Genomic DNA, 23137 nt, shown 5'->3' with positions numbered 1-23137 from the left:
AAATAATGTCCACAGCAGTATACTTGGCCTACTGAAGCCATAAACATGAATGAGGTGGCCCTTCCTTCAAAGAGCTGGGACTAAGAGGACTAGAAGGATTGACATTGGAGAGGAGAAAGAAAAAAGGTTAATCAACGCGAGACTGTGGCTTGACAATGGAGGGATTTAAAAATATGCACCCATATGTTTCCAATCCTGCTGCAAATCATGTGCTGGGAAAAGGGTAGGTTATAGGGATCATTTGTTGAGAAACACTTGAAAGTACCACTATGAAAAATGTCAAAGCAGAATTTCACACATTCTTTTTTCCAATATTGGGAAGTTCCAAATATCAGATTTGAGTACTCAAGTCTGAAAGGTTCTATCAATTTTTTAAATTAAAGTTTATCAACTTTTAACATAAAATATGGATTGTATTCTGAGTTGAAGGGCTTCAGAACAGACCTCCCCAAGATGTGCTGTTTTGGCATGTGGATTGTTTTGAGCTGAAGGCAACTGAGACTCTATAAGCTCAAGAGAAACTTTTACCTCTTCCTTAAAGAATTTAAATTGGGGGTCTTGCCAATAGTAAGAGTTATGACCAGAAAGAACATTTTTACGACCTAGCTCTGTGGCAGGGAAAACTTCTAATTATCTTCCTGTGGGACTTACCCACCTCCCCTCTGAAGCCCCAGTGCCTTAACTCATTCCTTGGCTCAAGATGTCATATATACCTAATTTTACCTTTCTGTCTCATGTATGTGCAGTCTTTGACTCTCATTTATGTGTGGTTCTCATACATGCGTATGTAAATTTGACTATTTTCTCTTGTTGTCTCAAGTCGATTTAATTATTAGACCCGTCAAAAGAACCTAGAAGGGTAGATGAAAGTTTCTTCCTCCCCTCCAGAATCATATCTATAATTAAAAAGAATGACTGCTGTTATCTTTCTTCTCTTCCTCCTGAGCTTTATTTTCACCAACTTTGATTTCCTATCCCCTTCTATTAGAATTAAGACCATTTCTGGACCAACTTGTGAAGCAGAGGAGAGAAAGAAACTGGAAGAAAAAGGAACATGAATTGAGAGGAACTGCTAAGTGTCGGGTAGCACTTCATGTTTTACATACATTATTACATCTCATCTTCAAAACCAGTCTCTGATGTAGGTATTATTATTCCCTTTTACATAAAAGAAAATCAAGACTCATAGAGTTGAGGGCACCCGTAACTATTCAGCTCCCATATTCAACTGTGAAGTTACTTCTCCTTTCATTGTACCATCATGCCTTCCTTAGAGTTTTCTTTCACTAACCATTTACTATCTCTGCTCAATCACTCTTGCCTCCATGTTTATGGATCCTGTTTTTACCGTGAGGTATCCGTACCTGAGCTACCCCATGGGGAAAGTAGGGCCTCTGCGTTGTACCTTGGCCTACCTCAGCCCTTGTCTAGCTCTGAGGCCAGTCTCAGTTTTTCCATCTGAAGAATACTATAAGACTACCTTCCCTATAGGTTTATGGGGATTAAATTGTGAGGGGTAAATATATGACAATTGAAATACCTGGAGCTTTTCCTTTTTTTTTTTCCTTCACATTTGAGCACTTTCTGCTCCATTGTCACAAGGTATAAATACAAATGAGTTTATCAGACAAACTTATCCCAGCTGAGGTGTTGGCTTGTTGATATATTGCTTCTGCCTGGTTCGAATGTAAAATGCACCACTTTCTTTTCTTAAGGTAGCTATTCTGATTGCAGCTGAGACAACAATAACAGTATAAACTGAGTCGGGAGATGCTATAAGCCTGAAAGTTATTAATTGGCACATAGTATTAATAAACATGAGGCACCTTCGATGTCTGCCATGAACCCAACTGAAAGTGTCTTAAATCACAAATGCTTCCTCTTATTCTGTCTTTCTTTACAACTTACAAAAGTTGCACTTATTTCCTCTTTAGTTTTTCTTTCTCTTGTAAAGGCATTTTATAGTGTTGACCTAGCATTCAGTTTCCACATATAGACAAGGCACGCAAAAATACTTATTAAGTAAAATGCTGTTGAATGAACAAAGTGACCCAACAATTAAGAGTGTTGTTACATTTTAATTTTTCTTAAATAGAGTACAATTTTTAGGTCAGACCTGAATATAATTATTTTGAAGCAACTTTAAAAATGGTGAAACAGATGGCTCTGATTATCTCCAAAAGGAGGGAAAAGATTCAAGAGTTTTGTCATTTCTTGTTTAATAGTCTTGGCATTACTTATACATACTTGAGTTTTGAATACTCTGGCTTACAAATTCACAGTTCCATGCTAAACCTTAGTTTATTCTCACAGTCTGATCCTACTTCCCATGCTAAGATTCAAGATTTTTTTCTCTGTCTCTGACTTACTGGCTTGTCCAACATTTCATTTCCTGAATAGCCCTTGGACCCAGATTTCAGAGGACAGAAAGCCCAAGGAATTCTCTAAGCCTTTTTTTACATAAAAACCATTCCCTCACTAAGGGAAAGTTTTATAGACTCAAAAACTGTTTGTTTGTTTGTTTTTTGTTTTTTGCATTGGGCCTTGCTGGTTATTAGAGATGCAATAAAGAGCCCTGGCCTGAAGTAAAATCTACCCACACCACCTCTCCCACCAGTTTTTGCTGTTTCTACCTGTTATAGAAGAGGTCCTGAGAAGCAGACTCAGAAAGGGACACCAGCACAGGAATACATTAAGACAGGCTCTCAGGATTAGCACCAGGGATGGGAAAGTGAAGGAACAGATAGACTGAGGGAGAAGTTGAGATGTAATGCAGTCTAAACAAAAGACTCAGCCCAGGAGGATATCTCAAACTCAGATGGTAATGATTCTTGCATTCATTCAGCTTGGAGTTGTTCTCTCTTTCATTAGCAGAGCTGTAGTAACACTAGCCTCTCAGCTTCTGAGGTGATACGCCAACCATATTTTTGAAATCATTCCAATGTTAAAGAAAAAAAAACTTTAAATTATTTATGAGTCAAAGTTTTATTATAATATTGCAACCAGGAAAGCCTCTGGGAGATCAATTTAAACATTTCCTCTGATTAGGACCATAGTAGAACAATGTTAGCGAACCATTGTTAGATTAGCTCCAAAAGGAAAAGAATGGCTGAAAATCACCCTGCTGTTAATAGCAACTATAGATATGCTAGAAATTTTGAATATTCTGATTTATGTGCAAACATTGAACTAATGCAAGAAGAAACTGATTTGTAATGATTCTGAAAAAATCCTAACTGTCTGCTTGCCAGGGTTGAAATATAACTAAGGTAGCATCACACAGCATCAGCCAGGGGCTTCCTAACATGTATGTCTGCATGTGTGGAATCTGTTTTGATCCTATGACAACTGGTAACCGGAAGGCGGGACTCTGTACCTTCACTTATTTCTGCAGTAAACCCAAACCCAGCAGGCACTGAAGTCTTTTCTGCAAATTTGTGAGAAGTCACATTGTACAGCACGTAAGATTACATGCAAACAATCTTTGACATTTTGTTTCCCATTTACAACTAATTCAAGTCCACTTTTAAATAACACTATACCATTTCACAGATAGTACAAGTACTTTATAATGTCAATGAAAAAACATTCTGTAAGAGTTTATTTGAGCCAAACTGACGACAATTGCCAGGAAGCAAAGTCTCAATGGATTGAGAAAATACTCTCCAAAATGGCGGCTTGCATCTTATTTTATATGTGGAATCAAAGGTGGAGGGTTACATGAAATCCATGGGTGATAGATTAAGAGGGTGGGAGAAAGCAAAGCAGGGAAATTTCTGGGATTGGATAAAAGTAAATTGGAGAGGCATGTACTTCTCTCACATAGGTGGGTACAGGATAGTTAATAGTTCATTTTTTATAGCACACAGAGGTGGTAATCAGGACAAGAATTTTGTAGTTTCCTGCTCTGGTCCAGAAAAAGGGATTACTGACATTCCAAGGATATTATCTTAGGTGCAAAAAGACAATAGATGGGCTCACTTAAGATAGAGATTCACATTTGTCAAGGAAGATACAGGCTACATGTGACTTCCCACCATGGCCCACCTTACTTAGGAATTTTTATGTTCATGCCATCCTATGTGGTATTTTCAGCCTCCTGAACTTGTCAGGTTTAACATGTGGCCCCTTTTCCATCCACAATAATAATAAAATAACCCTACCCTTTGTTGTGTATGGTATGTCCTCATAGGTCATACGTTGTAGCTGAACCTCTGGAGCTATTTGAAATTTGAATGGGTTTATAGAGCTAGAAGCAGTGAGCGGTGATGGGAGTAAGTCCTAAGGAAAATCAGCAGAGCTCTGAAAGTAACAGATCTTTTAAAATTACTTTAGACAGGTGGAGACTGATCTGAGAGAATGGGAGAAATTCTGCTTTGTCAAAACATGCTGCAGAATTGAGTGCACAAAATCCTTAGTTTTAGTGGAATTTACATATACACATATGCTCTCCCCCGAAATTTCAGGGTTTCCGTTCTTTTCCAATTAATTCCCTAAAAGGCCCTGAGAAGCTATGAATTAAATTTGCATTGCAATTTAGCCAACCACAAGATTAAATTTTGAATTTGGTTTTTAGAAATTTCAGTTCTGTGGCTATAGACGATAAACGCCACCTTCGGTGGTATTATGTATTATAGAAGGTTTTGGTTCCTTATCAAAACCTTGAGTTGAAAATTTAAAACCCTAATCTCATTTTTCCCCCTCCATGTTCTCCAGCATATGTAAAAACATCCAAACTAATCCATGGTAATATTACTCTTATTTCCACTAAATTGATCACATGGACATTCAAAGTCTTCCCTGGTGGTTTTAGGTGATACTTTAAATAGTGTTTTCCCACTGTATGCCTTGGCCTGCCACTGCCTCACTTACCGCTGGCAACAGGATTATAATTACCTGCTACCAGATCAGAGAACCAATTCCAGATTCCTATACATACTAAGATTCTGTTACTCTGTAATTACTTTAGGTAACAATAATTGTGCCCATCTAGAAGCAGAGCCCTCATGCTTATTATGAGAATAAAAGACTAATTATAGGGATTACCCTTTACACAATGGTGGGAGGAGTTAGGAAAGTGAAGGTGCACAAGGGAAACTTGGAAGAACAGAGAAAGAAGCACTAACCAGGCGTCCTGAAGCACTGGCAGGAGGACAGGTTGGAGCTTGCAGAGAAATCATGAAGCCAAACACATCTGCCAAAGTGCACTAAGCGAGAGGAGCTCATGGGGAGGAATAGGGGACACTGTGGCCTCTGTGCAGCTCTTGTCTTTGTGAGTCTGCAGCCAAGCATCCTACGGTGATCTGGGGACCTGTGGGGGTTATCTGTGCCGACAGCTGGAAATAGGATCTGAACCGGAAGTGAAGTGGAGTGAGGAAAATCTGGGGAAGTGAAGGAAGGTGCAGTGAGAAATTTAGAGGGTCAGAGTAAGGCTCTCCCAGTTTCACCACTTACTATTATGAAGTTGAGAACATTAATTTTTTGACCATTTCTATTTTTTAGTTGTAAAACATAGATAAAATATTTACCTTTAGGGGTTGCTTGTGTACACATAACATGGTTTTCAAAAACTATTTTACCTTTCTGCCTATTTTTAAATTGACAGTAGAAGTTTTTCGTAAGTTAAAATAGTTTCAAAAGATATGTCTTTTGGCATATTTTAATTATCGACATTTGATATAAAAACTGCAATATTCTTTTCAATGTATCTATTCAATATAATTTAAATGCTATAGTGACTTAATGCCCAGAATCATCAATTTTTTTGAAAAAAATCCATGTATAAGCAATTCTTTAACAACCAGAAATTTTACAGTGTTCCATTTTCTCCTTGAACTTATATTTCCATTTCATTTCTCCCGTAAAGTGTTATCCTAACATAACATATTTTTATGCTTGAAGGTCTTTTATTGATAACATTCTATATCTTTCTGCTATAAAAATACGTTTATAAATTGAAATTAATTTTTCATATTCTCTGTGACCAGAAGACCTAAGTGTTTTTTTCTCTTCATTGGGATTATGTTATCATGTCAATTATTATTGGCACATTATTGATCAGAGAAACTTAACTATATTACAGGAATTGATAGATAAACCTAAACTGTCAAGTTTAATTAGAAATGCACATTTTAATATGTGTAATACATATGGATGTATCTGCATATCTAACTCTCTTCTCTGACAGTGAGAAATTCGGATCCCATCATCCTCAATGTATTTACTTATTTGGTCATTCCGAACTATATGTAAACCATTCCCCATCACCATCACCAGCATTGCCCCATTCCCACAGCCTCCTCAGACCTCTCAGCTCTGATACCCGCCACTGTGAAGATGTCTTCTTCGTGCCTCTTAGACACTCAGTGCTGTGCTTGCACTTCTATATCCCCCTTTGTGTTATTTTGCTCTGCCCCAACTACTCGCTTTTGGACTCAATTATTCTGAAAGGAAACAAGATAAGGAGGGGAAAGAGAGCATGCTATTTTATCATTCTTAACTCTTAATTTTGAGATAGAGAGATAGATGATAGATAGATAGACTGATAGATAGGACACAGCCTTTCTATGAATTTCTCACATAGATAAAATAACTTACAGTGCCCTCCAATATTTACGATGGACACACTTTCGTTGCTTTCTTCTCAGGGTCTTCCTTTTGACAAGAATTAAGGAGATAGAAGACTATGGGTCTTTAAAAGAAAATTGTCCCTACTCCTTTAATCCAACTCTACAAATATATCTGACTTCAGGATATTCCAACACATGCAGAACATCTCATTTCTAACAGTCCACTTTGTCCAGAGGAGAAAAATGTATGAGAAAGGAAAAGACAAAGCTTATTAAAAGTTTATGGGAAACTGATTAAAGAAGCTTTCAGACAGTTTTTGATAAAAATTGGGGTGGGTGAAACAGAACCCTTTCTTTTGTAATATGAGGGAAGTTTCATCGAAAGAAGGGGATATGAGAAAGATAAACCAAATTAATGCCTTGACCACAGGCCAATCCTCAGGCAGAACAATTGTGGCAAAAAGTAAAAGTTGGGAATATGAAAATGGATTTTCTTAAATCTTTCATTGCCTGCAAAGGTCTTGGAAAACTTTCATGGAGTCTCAGAAGCACAGGTGTCCAATTTGGTAATTATCGGCCTGTGTGTTTGTCTTAGTCAGTATGGTACTTATAACAAAGTACTATAGACTTGGATGGCTTATAACTAACAGTTTAATTCTCACAGTTCTCCAGGCTGAAAGTCTGGGATCAGAGTACCAGCATGGTCAGATTCTGGTGAGAGCCCTCTTCTGGTTTGCAGACTGCCAAATTCTCTTCGTATCCTCACATGGTGGAAAGAGGCTCTCTGGCTTCTCCTTAGAAGAGCCCTATTAATCTCATTCATGAGGGCTGTACCCTCATGACCAAATCACCTCCCAATGACCCCACCTTCAAATACCATCATATTAAAGATTAGATTTCAACATATGAATTGGGGTGGGGAGACACAAAGATTCAGTCCATAACAGTGCTCAAAAAAATTAAAAGTAGCAATAAATTTTAGTGAATTGATGGCTGTGAAAAAAACAAAACAATTCATGCAAATAAGATAATCCAATAATGTGCACAGGTAAGAATAAAAAAGTACGTTAAAATGTCATTCATTAATGAGGATAAGCAGGAATTGAGTGTAAATTGCATTTACTTCAATAATATAGACAATGAAATGGAAACTAGAAAAGTTATTTTTCTTACATTTCTGTCTAAATTTTTTGCCTTTTAAAATACGACTTTTCATATTAATAGTCAATTCATCTCTGTTATATTATTTTAGATGTGTAACGAAAACTAATTCAACTATTTAGATTTAAGATGCAAATTACTCTTTCCATCTTAAAGGTAGGAAGTATTTTTAGGAGGTGGGGTGTACTTATTCACCCACGTTGTTTCATCATTTGGCGAATAGCTGAATGCTTACCAAAAGCTCAGTACAGAGCCAAGCGTGGGCTATAATAGTGAGTGAAGTTAGATGTGGTACGTGCATCCACATTCTAGAGATACAGTCTAGAACCCTTTGATTGAAAACAAAAGGAACCATAACTTAAGCAAGAAAATGAGATTCACTTTCAGAATATAGATTAGCGTGCCAAAATGAAAGACAGGACCTAGTGTCTGTAGCTTTCAGCTTCAGGAACCGGAGAACCACACCCTTTGCACCTAAGGGTCTTTGCTCTAATTTAAATCCCTCAGGGGTGAATATGGTCGATGTTCCTTTGGCCGTGTTTCCATCTCTGGGAATAGTTGTGTGACTCTAATTGGTAGTTTTGCCACAACCACAAAAATTGAAGTTCCATAAAGATTTAAAAAATGGTGGTGGGGGGAGTGTAGGGTTTCTACTGGAAGAAAGAAAGTAGTATATTTGGGGTAGGAATGTCCATTGCAGCTTTCAACCATGAACCAAAATCTGTATCTGGTTCATCTTATATAAAAGTCAGCTTATTAGTTTCTATTTAAAATTGTAAACTGCAATTCAGCACCTACAATGCAGTTCCTCTCTTCCCCTCCCCTCTCCTCTGTTTTTTTCTTCTCGTTTCTCTCTCTCTTTCTCACTCCCTCTCTCTCTCTCTTTCTCTGTCTCTCATCTAGCCATATTGTCCAGCCTTTCTTGAGAGGATCCTTAATCATCTTTGCATATATTTTTTTAAGTCCTGCATTATTTTTTTGATAAACAATAGAGCTATAATAACTTTCAGCTTTGTAAAACCTTTCATACGTACATACATTTGCACATATAAATGCTATTCTCTTAGTGAAGCACAGTCCATAGAGAAAGCAGCTCTATCACCAGCCCGTGCCTGCAATTTGTGGCATCTACACTTGTGACCCATTAATATCTAGGGTGAAAGAAATGCTCCATGGGAACTGTGCAGGTTTAGAAAAGAAGGGTGGTACAAGGAAAGCAGTGGGACTCAGCTTATAAAACACTGGTTTCCTTTTAATGCACCCTATGGTCATAAAATGTTTTTGACCTTGATGTCACTTAAAAATTTTTGTTGTGTGGTTTTTTTCTCTCTATTACTTACTATCTTAGTGGTTTTGAAAACTCATTAATTGACCTCCACATGGAAATTTAGCACTGATCTTTTATTTTCAGTATTTATCAATAATGACACATTTCAGACACCGAACTGACATTACATTCCTTGATTCGAGGCTCAAATTTAAAACCATTGTTTGTTTTCTCTGTCCATGAGATCTTAATATGCATGGCATGTCTCTCCTGCGTGGCAGCCAAATTTCCCTCAGGCGCGCCTTTTAACTACCCATGGCAAGCCTGTCCGGATTTGCAGTCACATAGACATCTGATAAGGCCGCAGTTTCAGCTGCTCTAGAAGCTTGTCCCATGGTAGTCAGCCATTGCTCACATTGTGCATCAGTCATGTCTCAGGGGTCCTTGACACAACATGTCTTCCCAGGACGTTCTCCTTCCCAGATGACCTTTGGACTCACTTAGAATTCTCATTTTTGTTTTTAGGCTTTTGATGATGTGGAACTGAAATGTATTAATTTTTGAGCCTACCTTTTGTCTAATATGTAATAATTTCTCATGACCGTGGCCAAAAGAATATTGAAATTAATCATATTAGAAAGTTAATGAACATTTGGAGCACCTCTTCATTTAAAACATAAGGCATTTTTTTTCCAAAATACATACAATGTAATTAATGGAAATCTTTAAAATCATGCTCCCTCAAGCCCCATATGTCATTTGTGTGATTGTGCATAGTATATAATCTATATTTTAAATCAGACCATTCCAAACATATTCTCAAAATTTGGTAAAAAATCCATCTATTCTTTTTTTCATAAGATAGGGTTTCAAAGAGTAAATTAACTTCTCACTGATGACATGTAAGATAAAATTTCCCGGTTCTTGATGAACTCCACGAGTTCTCTGTACACTAGAACTGAAAGGATATTGCTGGATATTTCCTTGGTAAAGGCAAACTCTTTCTTCAACTCTCTATTAACCAACATTCCCAGAGGAACCCAAGGTAAGCTACAGGTTTAGCGCCAACTGTTAATATGGTTACAGTAACAGAGGAAGTTATTCTGCTTTAAGGGCAGAGCACAATCAAGGGAATGCTTGATTACTGTGAAAAGTGAGGTGTGCCAAGGAAATTGCTGGAGTATTCTGGATTTTCCCCAAACATTTTCATTAAGACTTTGTAAAAGCAAATCAGAAAGAATGGTTTATTTTCCCTCCTCATTTTTGTAAAATCTTGCACTTTGGTCAATTAAAAAAAAAAAAAAAGGTGAACATGACATGTAATTATTGTCTCCAGATCACTGGTTCTCACAGTGCCATATTCATACACTCTAATTGATTTAAAAGTTGTTATTTTACAGAATTAATGATAGGATGTCCATGTCTATACTTCAGTTTTCGAGATCAGTTCACAAAGAAAAGTAACATTCAATGTGACTATGGCTTTCTGGTTGTCAAGAAGGAATTTCATTTGCCCTCTGTATACTTTCATTTCATCACTACTTTTTTGCCTATTTTTTAATTGGATTACTTGTGTTTTTACATTACTTAAATTTTGAGAGTACTTTCTATATTCTAGATGCTAGTCTACTGTTGGATATGTACTTTGCAAATAACTTTTTTTCCAGTTTATAGTGTGTCCTTTCATCCTTTCAAGTGTTATTCACAGAGCAAAACTATAAAAATTTAAGTTTTGATGAAGTCTGATTTTTCTTTTTATGGATTGTGTTTATGGTGTCAAATCTAAAAAAGCTTTGCCTAACCCTAGATTCTGAAGATTTACTTTTATGATTTCTTTTTCAAAAACTTTTATAGTTTAACACTATAAATTAAAATCTTGTTCCATTTTGAGTTAATTTTTATATAAGATGTGAGACTTGTTGAGGTTCTTCTCCTTCTCCTATTTTTTTTTTTTCTTTTTTTAGATGTCGAAGTACTCCAGCGCTATTTGTTGAAAAGGCTACCTTTCCTTCATTGACTTGCTTTTGCATCTTTGTCAAAAATCAGTTTGGGGTATTTGTGTGGGTCTATTTATGGGTCTAATTCTATTTGTGTGAACCTAATTCTGTTCAGTTGATCAATGTGTCTCTCCCTCCCCAATACCACACCACCTTGATCACTATAGCTATAAAAACAGTCGAAATCAAGCAGACTGATTCTACATGCTTTGTTCTTCTTTTTCAAAATTGTCTTAGTTATTCTTTTCAGTATAATTTTTAAAACAATCCTGTCCATATCTAAAATATTGCTGCTATTTTTTTTATAGGAATTCTGTTAAATGTGTATATCAATTTGGGGAAAATTGACATTTTTGTTATGTTTGGTCTTGGTCTTCCAATACATGAATACATCTTTCCATTACTTTACATTTTCATTGATTTCTCTCATAGCATTTTATAGTTTTCAGCATACAAATCCTGTACATGTTTATTAGATTTATATTCCAGTATTTCATTATTTTGAGTGATTGTAGATGGTAGAATATTTTTAACTTCAGTGTCCACATGTTTATTGCTAGTATGTAGAAATAGAATTGATTTTTAAATATTTATCTTGCAGTCTCTGTCCTAAATTCCTATTAGTTCTAGGAGGGATTTTTTTTTTTTTTTTTTTTTTTTTTGGTTTTTCTTTGTTGTTTTGCTTTTTTTGCAGGTGATTCCTTGGGATTTGTACCTAGACAGTCAGATTATCTGCGAGTAGAGGCAGTTTTATTTATTCCTTTCAATCTGTACATTTTTTATTTCCTTTTTAGCCTTCTGCATTGAGTAGAACTTGCAGCTCTACGTTTAGTGAGGGTGGTGAAATGGCTATCCTTCCTTTGCTCCTGATCTTAGGAGAAAAACATTTAATTATATGTTATAAGTATATGTAAGTCTTTGCAAAGGCTCTTTATCAAGTTGAGGAAGCTCCTCTCTACTGCTGTTTTTCTGAGGGTTTTATCATGAAAGTTTATTGGCTCTGATAAATGCTTTTTCTGCATAGATTGATATAATCTTGTATTTTCCTTCTTTAGCTTGTTAATGTACGAATTACATTGATCAATTTTCAAGTATTAAACCACCATGCATTCCTGAAATAAAACTCATGTGGTCATGGTGCATAATTCTTTTTCTATATTGCTGAATTCCATTGCTACTATCTTGTTAATAATTTTTATGTCTATATCTATGAGGAGTATGGGATTTTTGCATGTATATTCATCAGGGATATTGGCCTGTAATTTTCCTTTCTTGTAGTATCCTTGTCTGGCTTTAGTGTCAGGGTAATTCTAGTCTCATAAGTGAGTTTGGAAGTTGTCCCTCTCCTTCAATTTTTTTAGAGGAGTTTGAGAAGTATTGGTATCAATTATTCTTTAAATTTTTGGCAAAATTCACCAATAAAGCTATCAGGTCCTGGGCTTTTATTTGTTGGGAGGTGTTTAATCTCCTTACTCATTATTGATCTGTTAAAATTTTCTATTTCTTCATGATTCAGTTTTGGTAGGTTGTATATTTCAAGGAATTTATCCATTTTTTTCCAGGTTATCCAATTTGTCATCATATAATTGTTCACAGTAAGCTTTTATAATACTTTGTATTTCTGTGTTATCAGTTGTAATGCTTCTTCTTTCATCTCTGATTTTATTTGAGTCTTCTCTCCATTTTTCTTAAACTAGCGAATAATTTGACGCTTTTGTTTATTTTTTCAAAAACTATCTCTATGTTTTGTGATCTTTTCTATTGGTTTTTCTGGTCACTATTACATTTATTTCTGCTCTGATCTTTGTTATACTCTTCCTGGCTTTATCTTTGGGCTTAGTTTGTTCTACTTTTGCTAGTTCCTTGAGGTGTAAAGTTAAGTTGTTTATTTGAGATCGTCTTGATTTCTTAATGTACGTATATTTTTTGTTATGAACTCTGTTAGAACTACTTTGCCAAATCCCATAAGTTTGGGTATGTGTGCTTTCATTTTTGTTTGTTTTAAGATACATTTTTAATTTCCCTTTTGATTTCTTTTATGGCCCATTGGTTATTCAATTATATGCTGTTAATTTTTACATACATGTGAACTTTCCAGTTTTCATCTTATTATTGATTTCTACCATGTTTCCCTGAAAATAAGACCTAGACAGACAATCAGCTCTAATGCATCTTTTGGAGCAAAAATTAACATAAGACCTGGTCTTATTTTACTACAAGACCGGGTCTTTATAATATAATTAATATAATATAGTATAGTATAATATAATTAATATAATACAAGTCTTACATTAATTTTTGCTCCAAAAGATGCAGTAGAGCTGATTGTCTGGCTAGGTCTTATATTTGGGGAAACATGTAGTTTCATACCACTGTGGTCTGAAATGATACTTGGTATGATTTCAGTCTTCTTAAATTTTCTAAGACTTGTTTGGTTACCTAATGTATGATCTATCCTGGGCAGTGTTCTGTACGCACTTGAAAGGAATGTGTATTCTGCTGCTGTTAAATGGAATGTTGTACGTATATGTGAGGTTTACTTAAAGTATAGTTGAAGTCTTATGTTTCCTAATTGGATGATCTTTCCATTGGATGATAGTTCCATTGTTGAAAGTAGAGTATTGATGTCCCCTACCATTATTGTGTTGTCATTTATTTTTCCTCAGATCTTTTAATATACGAGGTTTGACAATTAAGTTCACGAACTTGTTGCAACAATGTTGCTAACCTTTTTTTGATATCAGAGGGATTATTCATTATGAGTTTGTACCAACTGGACAAACAGTTAACCAAGTTTACTATTTGGAAGTGCTGAAAAGGCTGCATGAAAAAGTTAGACGACCTGAACTTTTCACCAACAATTCATGGCTCTTGCATCACGACAATGCACCAGCTCACATGGCATTGTCTGTGAGGGAGGTTTTAGCCATAAAACAAATAACTGTATTGGAAAACCCTCCCCACTCACCTGATCTGGCCCCCAGTGACTTCTTTCTTTACCCAAAGATACAGGAAATATTGAAAGGAAGACATTTTGATGACCTTCAGGGCATCAAGGGTTATACAATGACAGCTCTGATGACCATTCAAAAAAAAAAGGAGCTCCAAAATTGCTTTGAAGGGTGGACTAGGCGCTGGCATCAGAGCATAGCTTCCCAAGGGGAGTACTTCAAAGGTGACTGCAGTGATATGCAGCAATGAGGTATGTAGCACTTTTTTTAGGATGAGTTCGGGAACTTAATTGTCCGGTCTCATATGCTTAATATATGTAGTTACTTCAATGTATGGTAGATATATACTTATGATTTTTATATCCTCTTGATGAACTTACCCCTTTATCATTATATAATGATTTTTGTTTCTTGTTAAAGTTTTTGACTTACAGTCTATTTTGTCTGATATAAGCATAGCTATCTATGATCTATTTTGGTTTTCATAAGATGGAAAATCTTTTTCCATTGCTTCAATTTCAATCTATATGGGTCCTTAAAGCTGAAGTAAATCTCCTGTGGGTAGAATATAGTTGGATCTTGATTTTTTATCCATTTAGTCACTCTGTACCTTTTGATTGGGGAATTTAATCCATTTACATGTAATGATTGGTAAGTAAGGACTTACTAATGCCATTTTATTAATTATTTTTTGGCTGTTTTGAGTTCTTTGTTCTTTTCTTGCTCTTTTGTTGAAGTCCTTTGTGAATTGATGATTTTCTACAATGGTATGCTTTGATTTCTTTTCTCTTTATCTTCTTGTGTATTCACTGTAGGTTTTTGCTGTGTGGTTACCATGAGGCTTATGTAAAACATTTTATAGTTATAACAGCCTATTTTAAGCTGATAACAACTTAACTTCAATTGCTTACAAACTTTCACCTTCCCCAACACACATTTTATGTTTTTGATGTCACAATTTACATTTTTATATTTTTATCTATTAACAAATTATTGTACTATAGTTATTTTTTAATACTTTTGTTCTTTAACCTTTATGAACTTCTTTCAGCATTTCTTATAAGGTAGGTCTAGTGATGACGAAATCCCTTAGCTTTTGTCTGGGAAAGTTTTAATCTCCTTCATTTCTGAAGGATAGTTTTTCTGGGTAAAGTATTGTTGGTTGGCAGTTTTTTGTTTTTTTTCTTAAAGCACTTTGAATATATTTACCCTATTCTCTCATGGCCAGTAAGATTTATGCTGAGAAACCTGCTGATAGCCTTATGAGGGTTCATTTTATTAGTAGAAATATTTTTCTCTTGCAGCTTCCAAAATTCTTTGAATTTATATAATTTTAGTATACTATATCTTGAACAAGATCCTTTGGGTTGAATCATCCACCACTGGGATGTCCAAATCTCTCCCTAGATTTGGGAAATTCTCAGCCACTATTTCTTTAAATAACTTATCTGCCTGTGGGACTACAATAATGTATGGATTAGGCTTTCTTTACTCTTTTTAATTTGTTTTCCTCTGACTGGATAATTTCAAATGACCTTTCTTTAATTCCAGAGATTTAATCTTCTGCTTCATCAAATCTGATGTTGATGCTCTCTATTCCTTTTCTTCCTTTCATTCACTGTATTTTTAAGTTGCATAACTTCTTATGCAGCTTGGTTCTTTTTTATGATTTCTATCTATTTGTTCAATTTATTTTGTTTGCATATATTTTTTTTTCCAGATTTTATTGAATTTTCTTTCTGTATTCTCTTGTAGCTCACTGACTTTCTTTAAAACAACAATTTTGAATTCTTTATCAGACAAACTGCAGATCTCCACTTCTTTGGGCTGGGTTACTGAGAAAACTATGTTCCTTTGGTGGTGTCATGTTTTGTTGATTTTTCATGTTTTTGGAGTCATGTGTTGCTGTGTTTGCATTTAAAGAAGTAGTCACGTTCTCCATTCTAGTTACTGGAAAGTAGTGCCTTCTGTCAGTCCTGCTAAGCACTCTGAGGGTTTTTCTGTAGATATGCCTATTTCACACTTCTTGTTCCCTCTTGGCAGGGAATTCTTAAGATGGTATTCCTTTTCTCAATCCTGCAAAGCCAGGCTAGGTGCTGACAGCTTCCCATTTGCTTTCCCTAGAACAGTGCTGAATGCTCAAGTTTGTGTGTTCATTCCCAATCCCCCAGAGACAGGCCAGCTTTCTGAACATGTTCACTAATCATTTGCAAAGACTCCAAAGCACTGTCCTCAAGGGTACACCCAAAGAGCCAGCTACTGTGTGTATGGGAGTGGTGGCGGTGGTGTCTGAGACACATTAATTATTGGGAGTGCCTATGGATCAATTGGGGGGATCTGCAGGCAAGGCATCCCTGCCAGCTTGTGGGTGAACTTTCTAATGGAGTCTGTGAAATAGTTAATAGGTTCTAAATCCCTTTGATGCCCTCCATGAGCCCTGGTGGTGTTCTCCCAGCCCTTCCCCCTTCCTAGTCATATAGCACAGTTCAGTATTCTGGATGGGGTGAGAAAGAAATGGACCTCTTTGGCAGTGCTCTGCACATCTGGGGAAGCTGGACACTCACTCACACACTCTCACTTTGCCCCATGGGAGAACTCATAGATGGCAAATATCTTTCTTAGAACTGAGTTGTGCTGTACTGGGGGAGAAGTGATGCAGGTAAATAAAACAGTTCCCCTTAACCTCTTTAATGCATCCACTCTTGGATATTTTTTGCTCCGACAGTGTGCTAGGAACTTCTCTGCTGGACTCCCAGACTTCCACAAAGTCACTCTTGTGCATGGATGATCACCAATATTGGCATTCTTCTGGAGGGAAGATAGTAGAAAACTCTTATTCTGCCATTGTGTTGACTCTAAAAGTTCTTTTCTCTCAATATTTGGAAAATATTTGCCACTTCCTTCTTGTTTCCATATCTTCTGATGAGAAATCTTCTGTCATTCTCATTGTTTCCCCCATAAGTAAAGTATTATTTCTCTCTTGCTGTTTTTAAGATTTTTTTCTTTGTCTTTAGTTTTTCCTAACTATATTACATGTCATTATGTTGTGTCTTGGTGTGAATTTCGTTAGGTTAGGTTCACTGTTTGTGCTTCATGAATCTGTGTGTTTATGTCTCTTGCCAAATTTGGGAAGTTTTCAGCCATAATTTCTAGAAGTAGCTTTTCAGTTCCTCTCTCCTGGGACTTTTGGTAACATGAATATTACATCTTTTGTTATGGGCTCACAGGTCTAGTAAGCTATGTTTATTTTTTCCTACGTTTTTTTTTCTCTGTTGTTCATATTGGGTAATTTCTATTGTTCTATCTTCCGGTTCTCTGATTTTGCCTATTCCTTCTGAGTTGCTGTGTAGCCCATCCATTGAGTTTTTAAATTTTTTGCCTATTGTGTTTTCAGTTCTAAATTTTCCATTTTGTTTCTTCTTATATATTCAATTTCTTTGCTGAGATTCTATGGTTTTGTTTATTTCCAGTGTGTTTTTAACTTCTCATTGATATACTTGTATGGTGACTGATAATTCTAACAACCCTGCCATCTTGATGGCATCTATTGATTGTGTTTTTCATTTAGTGTAAGATCATTTTGGTTCTTGTTATGATGAATAATTTCCAATTGATCCCTGGTCATTTTGGGTATTATGTTATGCAGCTCTGTATTTCATATAAACTTTTTGTTTTATCTTGCTTCCTGTGTCACTGCTTCAGTGGAGAAAGAAGTAGGTGCTGTTTTATTACTGTCTCTTGAGAGTAGAAGCCCAAGTTTCCCAGTTGGCCTTTATTGATACTCAAGAAGTAATGGCTTCTTGTCACTGCTGGTCCGGGATAGAAGTTCTAGTTACCCTCTGAGCCTCCATTGAAACCTTTCTGGCTACTGCTCCTCTGTTACTTCTCCCCTTCATGACCTCTACTGATACCATCTTAATGTGGACAGGAAACAGAAGTCTAGGATACTCAATGGTTTCTCCTGACACTGCAGGGGGAAAAAGTCCTTGTTACTACCTAAAGTAATGAAAATCCTGGCTCCCTACACATTTTTTTTTTTAACCCAACCTGGTGACAACATTGAGGCACCACACTAGAGCTGGGCAGAGGTGTAAGCCTTCTCACAGCCTTTGCTGATATGGATGGGGTAGAGCCTTCTTTCTTTCTTTCTTTTTTTTTTCCCTATGTTGTTTGCCTGGAGTAGATTACTTGTTTTGTGAAAGTGTTCTGTCTTGCTAGGCTTCCCCTTTCTTGGTCAAGGGCAAGAGAGAAGGCTTTTTTGGAGGGTGCATTTTTTATTTGTGTCTGTTGACATTTCCAGGTTGTCATAAACAACAAGAAGAAAAAAAAAAAACAAGAAACTTACCACCATGTCATTCTTTGGGTCCCAAAGTCCCTAGCCAGTCTACTTTCTTTTATACTCCTTCTATGTAGCAGTAGGAAGAGAAAAAAGTATGTTTACTTCATCTTCCTGCAAGAAGAAATCTCTGCATAGGATTTTGTTTTTTGTTTTTACTTTTTAAAACACATTTACTTTTCCTCATATTTATCTTGGTATAGATAAGTTCTTAAAAGCACACAAACTTGGTAAACTTTTTAAAAATAACAATACATCAAACCTTCTACAAGACATATATAACGATACATTATTGAATATGTGCAAGTGTTCTTTAATAAACAAATCGTACACACACGCACAATCCTATAGAGGTACTATTAAAATAGGAGTTTCCTTTCCTAGTAGATTCCAGTATTCAATGGATATATATTTACTCTGTCTTAATCGGCTTTGTTACTATAATGCTACATAAACACTCTATCCCAAAACTCAGTGACTTGAAACCTATTATCTTGTTCATAGGTCTTCAGGTTGGCTGCAAGCTGGGTCGGCCAGGCTAGACTCCAGATTCTAGACCCCAGGCTGCTCTTTGGGAGATGTGTGTCTCTCACGCTCCTTGAACCAGAAGCTCCTAGGTCATGGGAACAGCTTCCTGTGTCACACTTTGAAGTTCAGGCTGGGGCAGAAATTATCTTAGGCACATTCTTTTCATGGAGGATCACTGGGTCACAAACCCCACAAGACATTCAAGGCCTCTGCTTGCACGGTATTCTCTAACATTCCATTGACCCAAAGAAATCACATGGCTAAGTCCAACACCAATGACACAAGGAAGTGTACACCACCCACAGTGGGAAATGAGAAGAGTCACTATTTGTTAAACATCAATACAAACTGTCACAATCGCCTTTAATAATCATGTTCCAATGGTAAAGAGGAAGAAAATCTAACTCATATGCAATCTGGCACTTTACAAATGTACCTAAGGTCTTTCCCCTTTTTAGCCAGTTATTTAGAATGTGAGAGCCAATCTCCTCCTGTGAGTTCCTAAATTAAGTACTTAGTAGTCATCCCCTGACTTTTCTCCTCATATATAATCTCATTGTGGCTTCTCCAAGTTTGGCCTCCAGTTGCTGTAGTTAATTCAGTGAAAGAGATATTTTATTTACCTTTATTTGCATCCAAATACAAAAAAAAAATAAGATTGACATCCTGGTGTGTGTGTGTGTGTGTGTGTGTGTGTGTGTTTAAGTATTATGTCTATGGCAGTGCCTTCTTTCCAAACCTTCCCTTCCTGCTTTAAGTAACATGAAAATATATTGATTGGGATTTTATAACTGTTCTTTGAAGAACCTTGGGATAGTCACTCATTAAATTAAGTATATCTAAATCTGTCTTAATAGCCTATGTATAAATCTGTCTTAATATTCTATATCACATCGTATTTGTCCACATGTTTGTATTAGAAGATTTGGAACTTGAGAAAATACACATTGTTTTTGATGTTTGTGTATGTGTGTGTTTTGTTGGGATTTTTTTAAAAATTAAAGTTTATTGGGGTAACAATGGTTAGTAAAGTTACATAGGTTTCAAGTATCCAATTCTGTAATACATCATCTATATATCACATTGTGTGTTCAACACCCAGAGTCAGTCCTTCTTCCATCACCATATATTTGATCCCGTTTACCCTCATCTGCCACTCTTCTCCCCTCTTACGCTCTAGTAACCACTAAACTATTGTCTATGTCTATGAGTTTTTGTTTCTTTGTCTTGTTCCTTTGTTGCTTTCAACATGGATGGATCTTGAGATTATAATGCTAAGCGAAATAAGCCAGACAGAAAAAGTCGAGAACCATATGGTTACAATGATATATATGGTTACAATGATATAAAATTTCACTGATATGTGAAATTTTGATATGGTGACAAAAGGAGTTTCTCTAGAATCATTACCCACATATTTACTTATTTCTTTTTCTTGCCTTCTTGCACGTTTCCATATCTTTTAATTCTAAATTTCTGAAAGTGTATCTCTAATTTGAGATGCTATAAAAACTTACAGGATCAACCAATTGTGGGAGAACAGAAAAAAACCTGGTATTTAATTCTGCTTGTGATATTTCCCAGATGTTTCATCTTGAACAAATCAGGAGCCTTTTCAAGGCTGTATTTCCATGTGTACAGGAAATAATGATACTTATCTTACTGGATTATTGTGAAGGTTGCATGAGATAATGCATTTTAAATTGCTTTGTGGACATGTAGTACTGTTTAATTAGAAATTACTGAAATATACAAATTGAATTGAAGGGGAACTGCTCGTTTTCTCTGTGGTAAGTTCTAAGTGAAAACACTGGGAAAAAAATGAGCGAGGACCTCCTTTGTTTAGACAGCTGGAGTGACTTCCTTTTTTATAATACTGTCCATGCCTTGGAGGAAGTTGACGGAGGTTGAGTTCCCTCAAATGTACTGCATCAAAGGTTTCATTAAGCAGAGTTTCCTCAATGGTAAAATTCCCATGATGCATCTACTTGGCATGAACCTTGGCTTTAACTTTTGTGTGTGCACGGCAGGCCCTAGGCACTCTTCCTTTTGGGGTACCCACCACATCATATTAAATATATTAAAATACACTCACAGCCCGCTATAAAAACAATATTTTGCTATAAAGATGGAAAGCATTCTATAATTTTGTTTTATAAATTACTTCCTTTAAGAGATTCATTTAAATTTTTATTGAATATTATTTATCAGCCATCATCTTGACCTCTTAAGAATTCTTGAGAAATGATAAAATAAAACATACATTATTTAAAATATTACTATACTATTATGAATTCTGAATTTAACAAATAATGAGGTTGATGTGATTTTATGTTTTGTTGAAATTTAATCAAAACATCTTAATTTTTATTTTAGATTTTCTTTTCACATATTAGAGCCCATTTTTTTTTTTTTTTTTCAGATCTCAAACATTTCGCTATGCTTTTTACAGCACTATAATCCTGAGGCATGCAGTCTGAGTAAAATGAATTGAAGGCCTGGCTCTTTCATTAAGTGTGTGTCCTTGGAAAACTGACCTAACATTTCTGGACCTGCCAGCCCCACTGCGGTACTGAAGCAAATGAATGCTTCAAACTTTTCCAATATAAAAATCTGTGTATATCCAGACTACCTTCCAACTCTCACTCGTCTATGTGGTAGGCAGAAAAATGGTCCCCCATAAATGTGAATATGTTACGTTACATGGCAAAAGGGACTTTGCAGATATAATTAAGGATCTTGGGATGGAGAGATTATTATGGATTATTTAGATGGGCCCAGTGTAACCACAAGGGTCCTTGTAAGAGAAAGAGGGAAACAGGAGAGTCAGAGAAGGAGATATGACAACAGAAGCATAGGTTGGGGTGATGTCATTACTATCTTTGAAGACTGAAGGGGCCATAAGCAAAGGAATGTGTGCAGCCTCCAGAAGCTGGAAAAGGCAAATAATGGATTCTCTGCAAGAGTCCCCAGAAGGAACTCAGTCCTGCCGACATCCTGGTTTTAATTCAGTGAGATAATGGTATGGTAATAAATTTGCATTGTTTTAAGCCACTGAACTTGTGTCAATTTGTTAAAGCAGCAATAGGAAACTGATAAAGGTTTGTGTCACTCACACAGTCACTTTTCTTCTTCCATCTTGATCTCAGGTTCTGTTTATCTTAGAGTCAAATTCCTTAGACCCACATTACTCTTAATGCTTCCCACAAAGCCCTACGGGATCCTCCATGTTCTTATGCACAAGTTCAGTTTCCTCTTCTCCTTCTACACATAATCTGTCCTCATCTTCCCCCTAACACGATGCTTTATAACCCTTCCTCCCAAAGCACCTCTATCTAACGCAGAGAAGTTTACTCTGCATATGGCCTGCTGTTGGCCTTGAACCTGCTGGCTCAAACCATGATAGCTCTTTTCATGCTTTAACTTCAACATCAAGAAAAAATGTAATACCATAATATAAAAATAGGGTTTTAAATATCTTAGCTCAAATAACTTTTTGGCTCCACCTGCCCTTATGAGGAAAACTGATGCTCCGTGAAGGTGTATCTTGTGTATTTTGGACCTTTCTTTCCTCCTGGAACAACACCTGCATTTCTTTGGGGATATTCATTCTTGAAAAATCAAGCTTTAACTACAACCTGGATTTCCTTGGGGCATTACTTTTGTTAATTACAACAACTGCATTTTAGTCTCTGTTCTGTGATTGCCTCTATGTGTGAAGCCGGGCAGGTACTGAAATGGCCACCAGCTCTAGACAGGGCAGGAAGGCATTTGAGTCAGATGAAGGGATGTTGGGAGACTAGAACCCTGGTGAAGAAGGACAGGCTCAAAGGAAACAAGAGTCTGAGAGGTGGTAGGCAAAGAAGGAGTAAACAGAGAAGGCATTTTAAAGCTCTGAGCTCTCAAACGTGAAGTACTCTGAGTGATATTCAGATCACAGGTGTGGCCATTGTAGAGGGCAAGTTATGTGGAACAGTAATGAAGTTCACCAGCATTCTGGTGTTTGAGGCTGTCGGGAAGCAGGATCAGTGGGCAACACTTAGTTCATACCCTGAAGGACAATTAAATGTGATTTCAGCCAATTTGCGATGGCTTCTTTCTCACACCTCTCAGTCAGTTGCGTGAAATCCTTTAAACAACTCTAAGTGCCTATAATGTATTGTAATTTTGTCTCAAGGTACTTTCTATTTCGTTTCTCACTATTCATGTGATAAGGAGGTTCCAAGAAAAATACAGGAAATCCAACCCTTTGAAAGCAGATCAATACAAAGAAAACTCATCTCCATCTGGCATGCAAAGATTTTGAAACAACCGTTTTGAAGCAAATA

At 36.3% G+C, this 23137-nt stretch overlaps 1 long non-coding RNA gene across 1 annotated transcript in view; it reads right to left on the bottom strand.

The window, feature by feature from the left end:
* LOC141568688 (uncharacterized) overlaps positions 1-23137 on the bottom strand; it is a 508036-nt gene that overhangs the window by 2865 nt on the left and 482034 nt on the right. The gene's annotated exons all lie outside the window — the stretch shown is intronic.

Source organism: Rhinolophus sinicus, linkage group LG14 (assembly GCF_036562045.2).
Source record: "Rhinolophus sinicus isolate RSC01 linkage group LG14, ASM3656204v1, whole genome shotgun sequence".
Classification (NCBI taxonomy): domain Eukaryota; kingdom Metazoa; phylum Chordata; class Mammalia; order Chiroptera; family Rhinolophidae; genus Rhinolophus; species Rhinolophus sinicus.
This window is presented reverse-complemented; position numbering and strand designations above follow the sequence as displayed.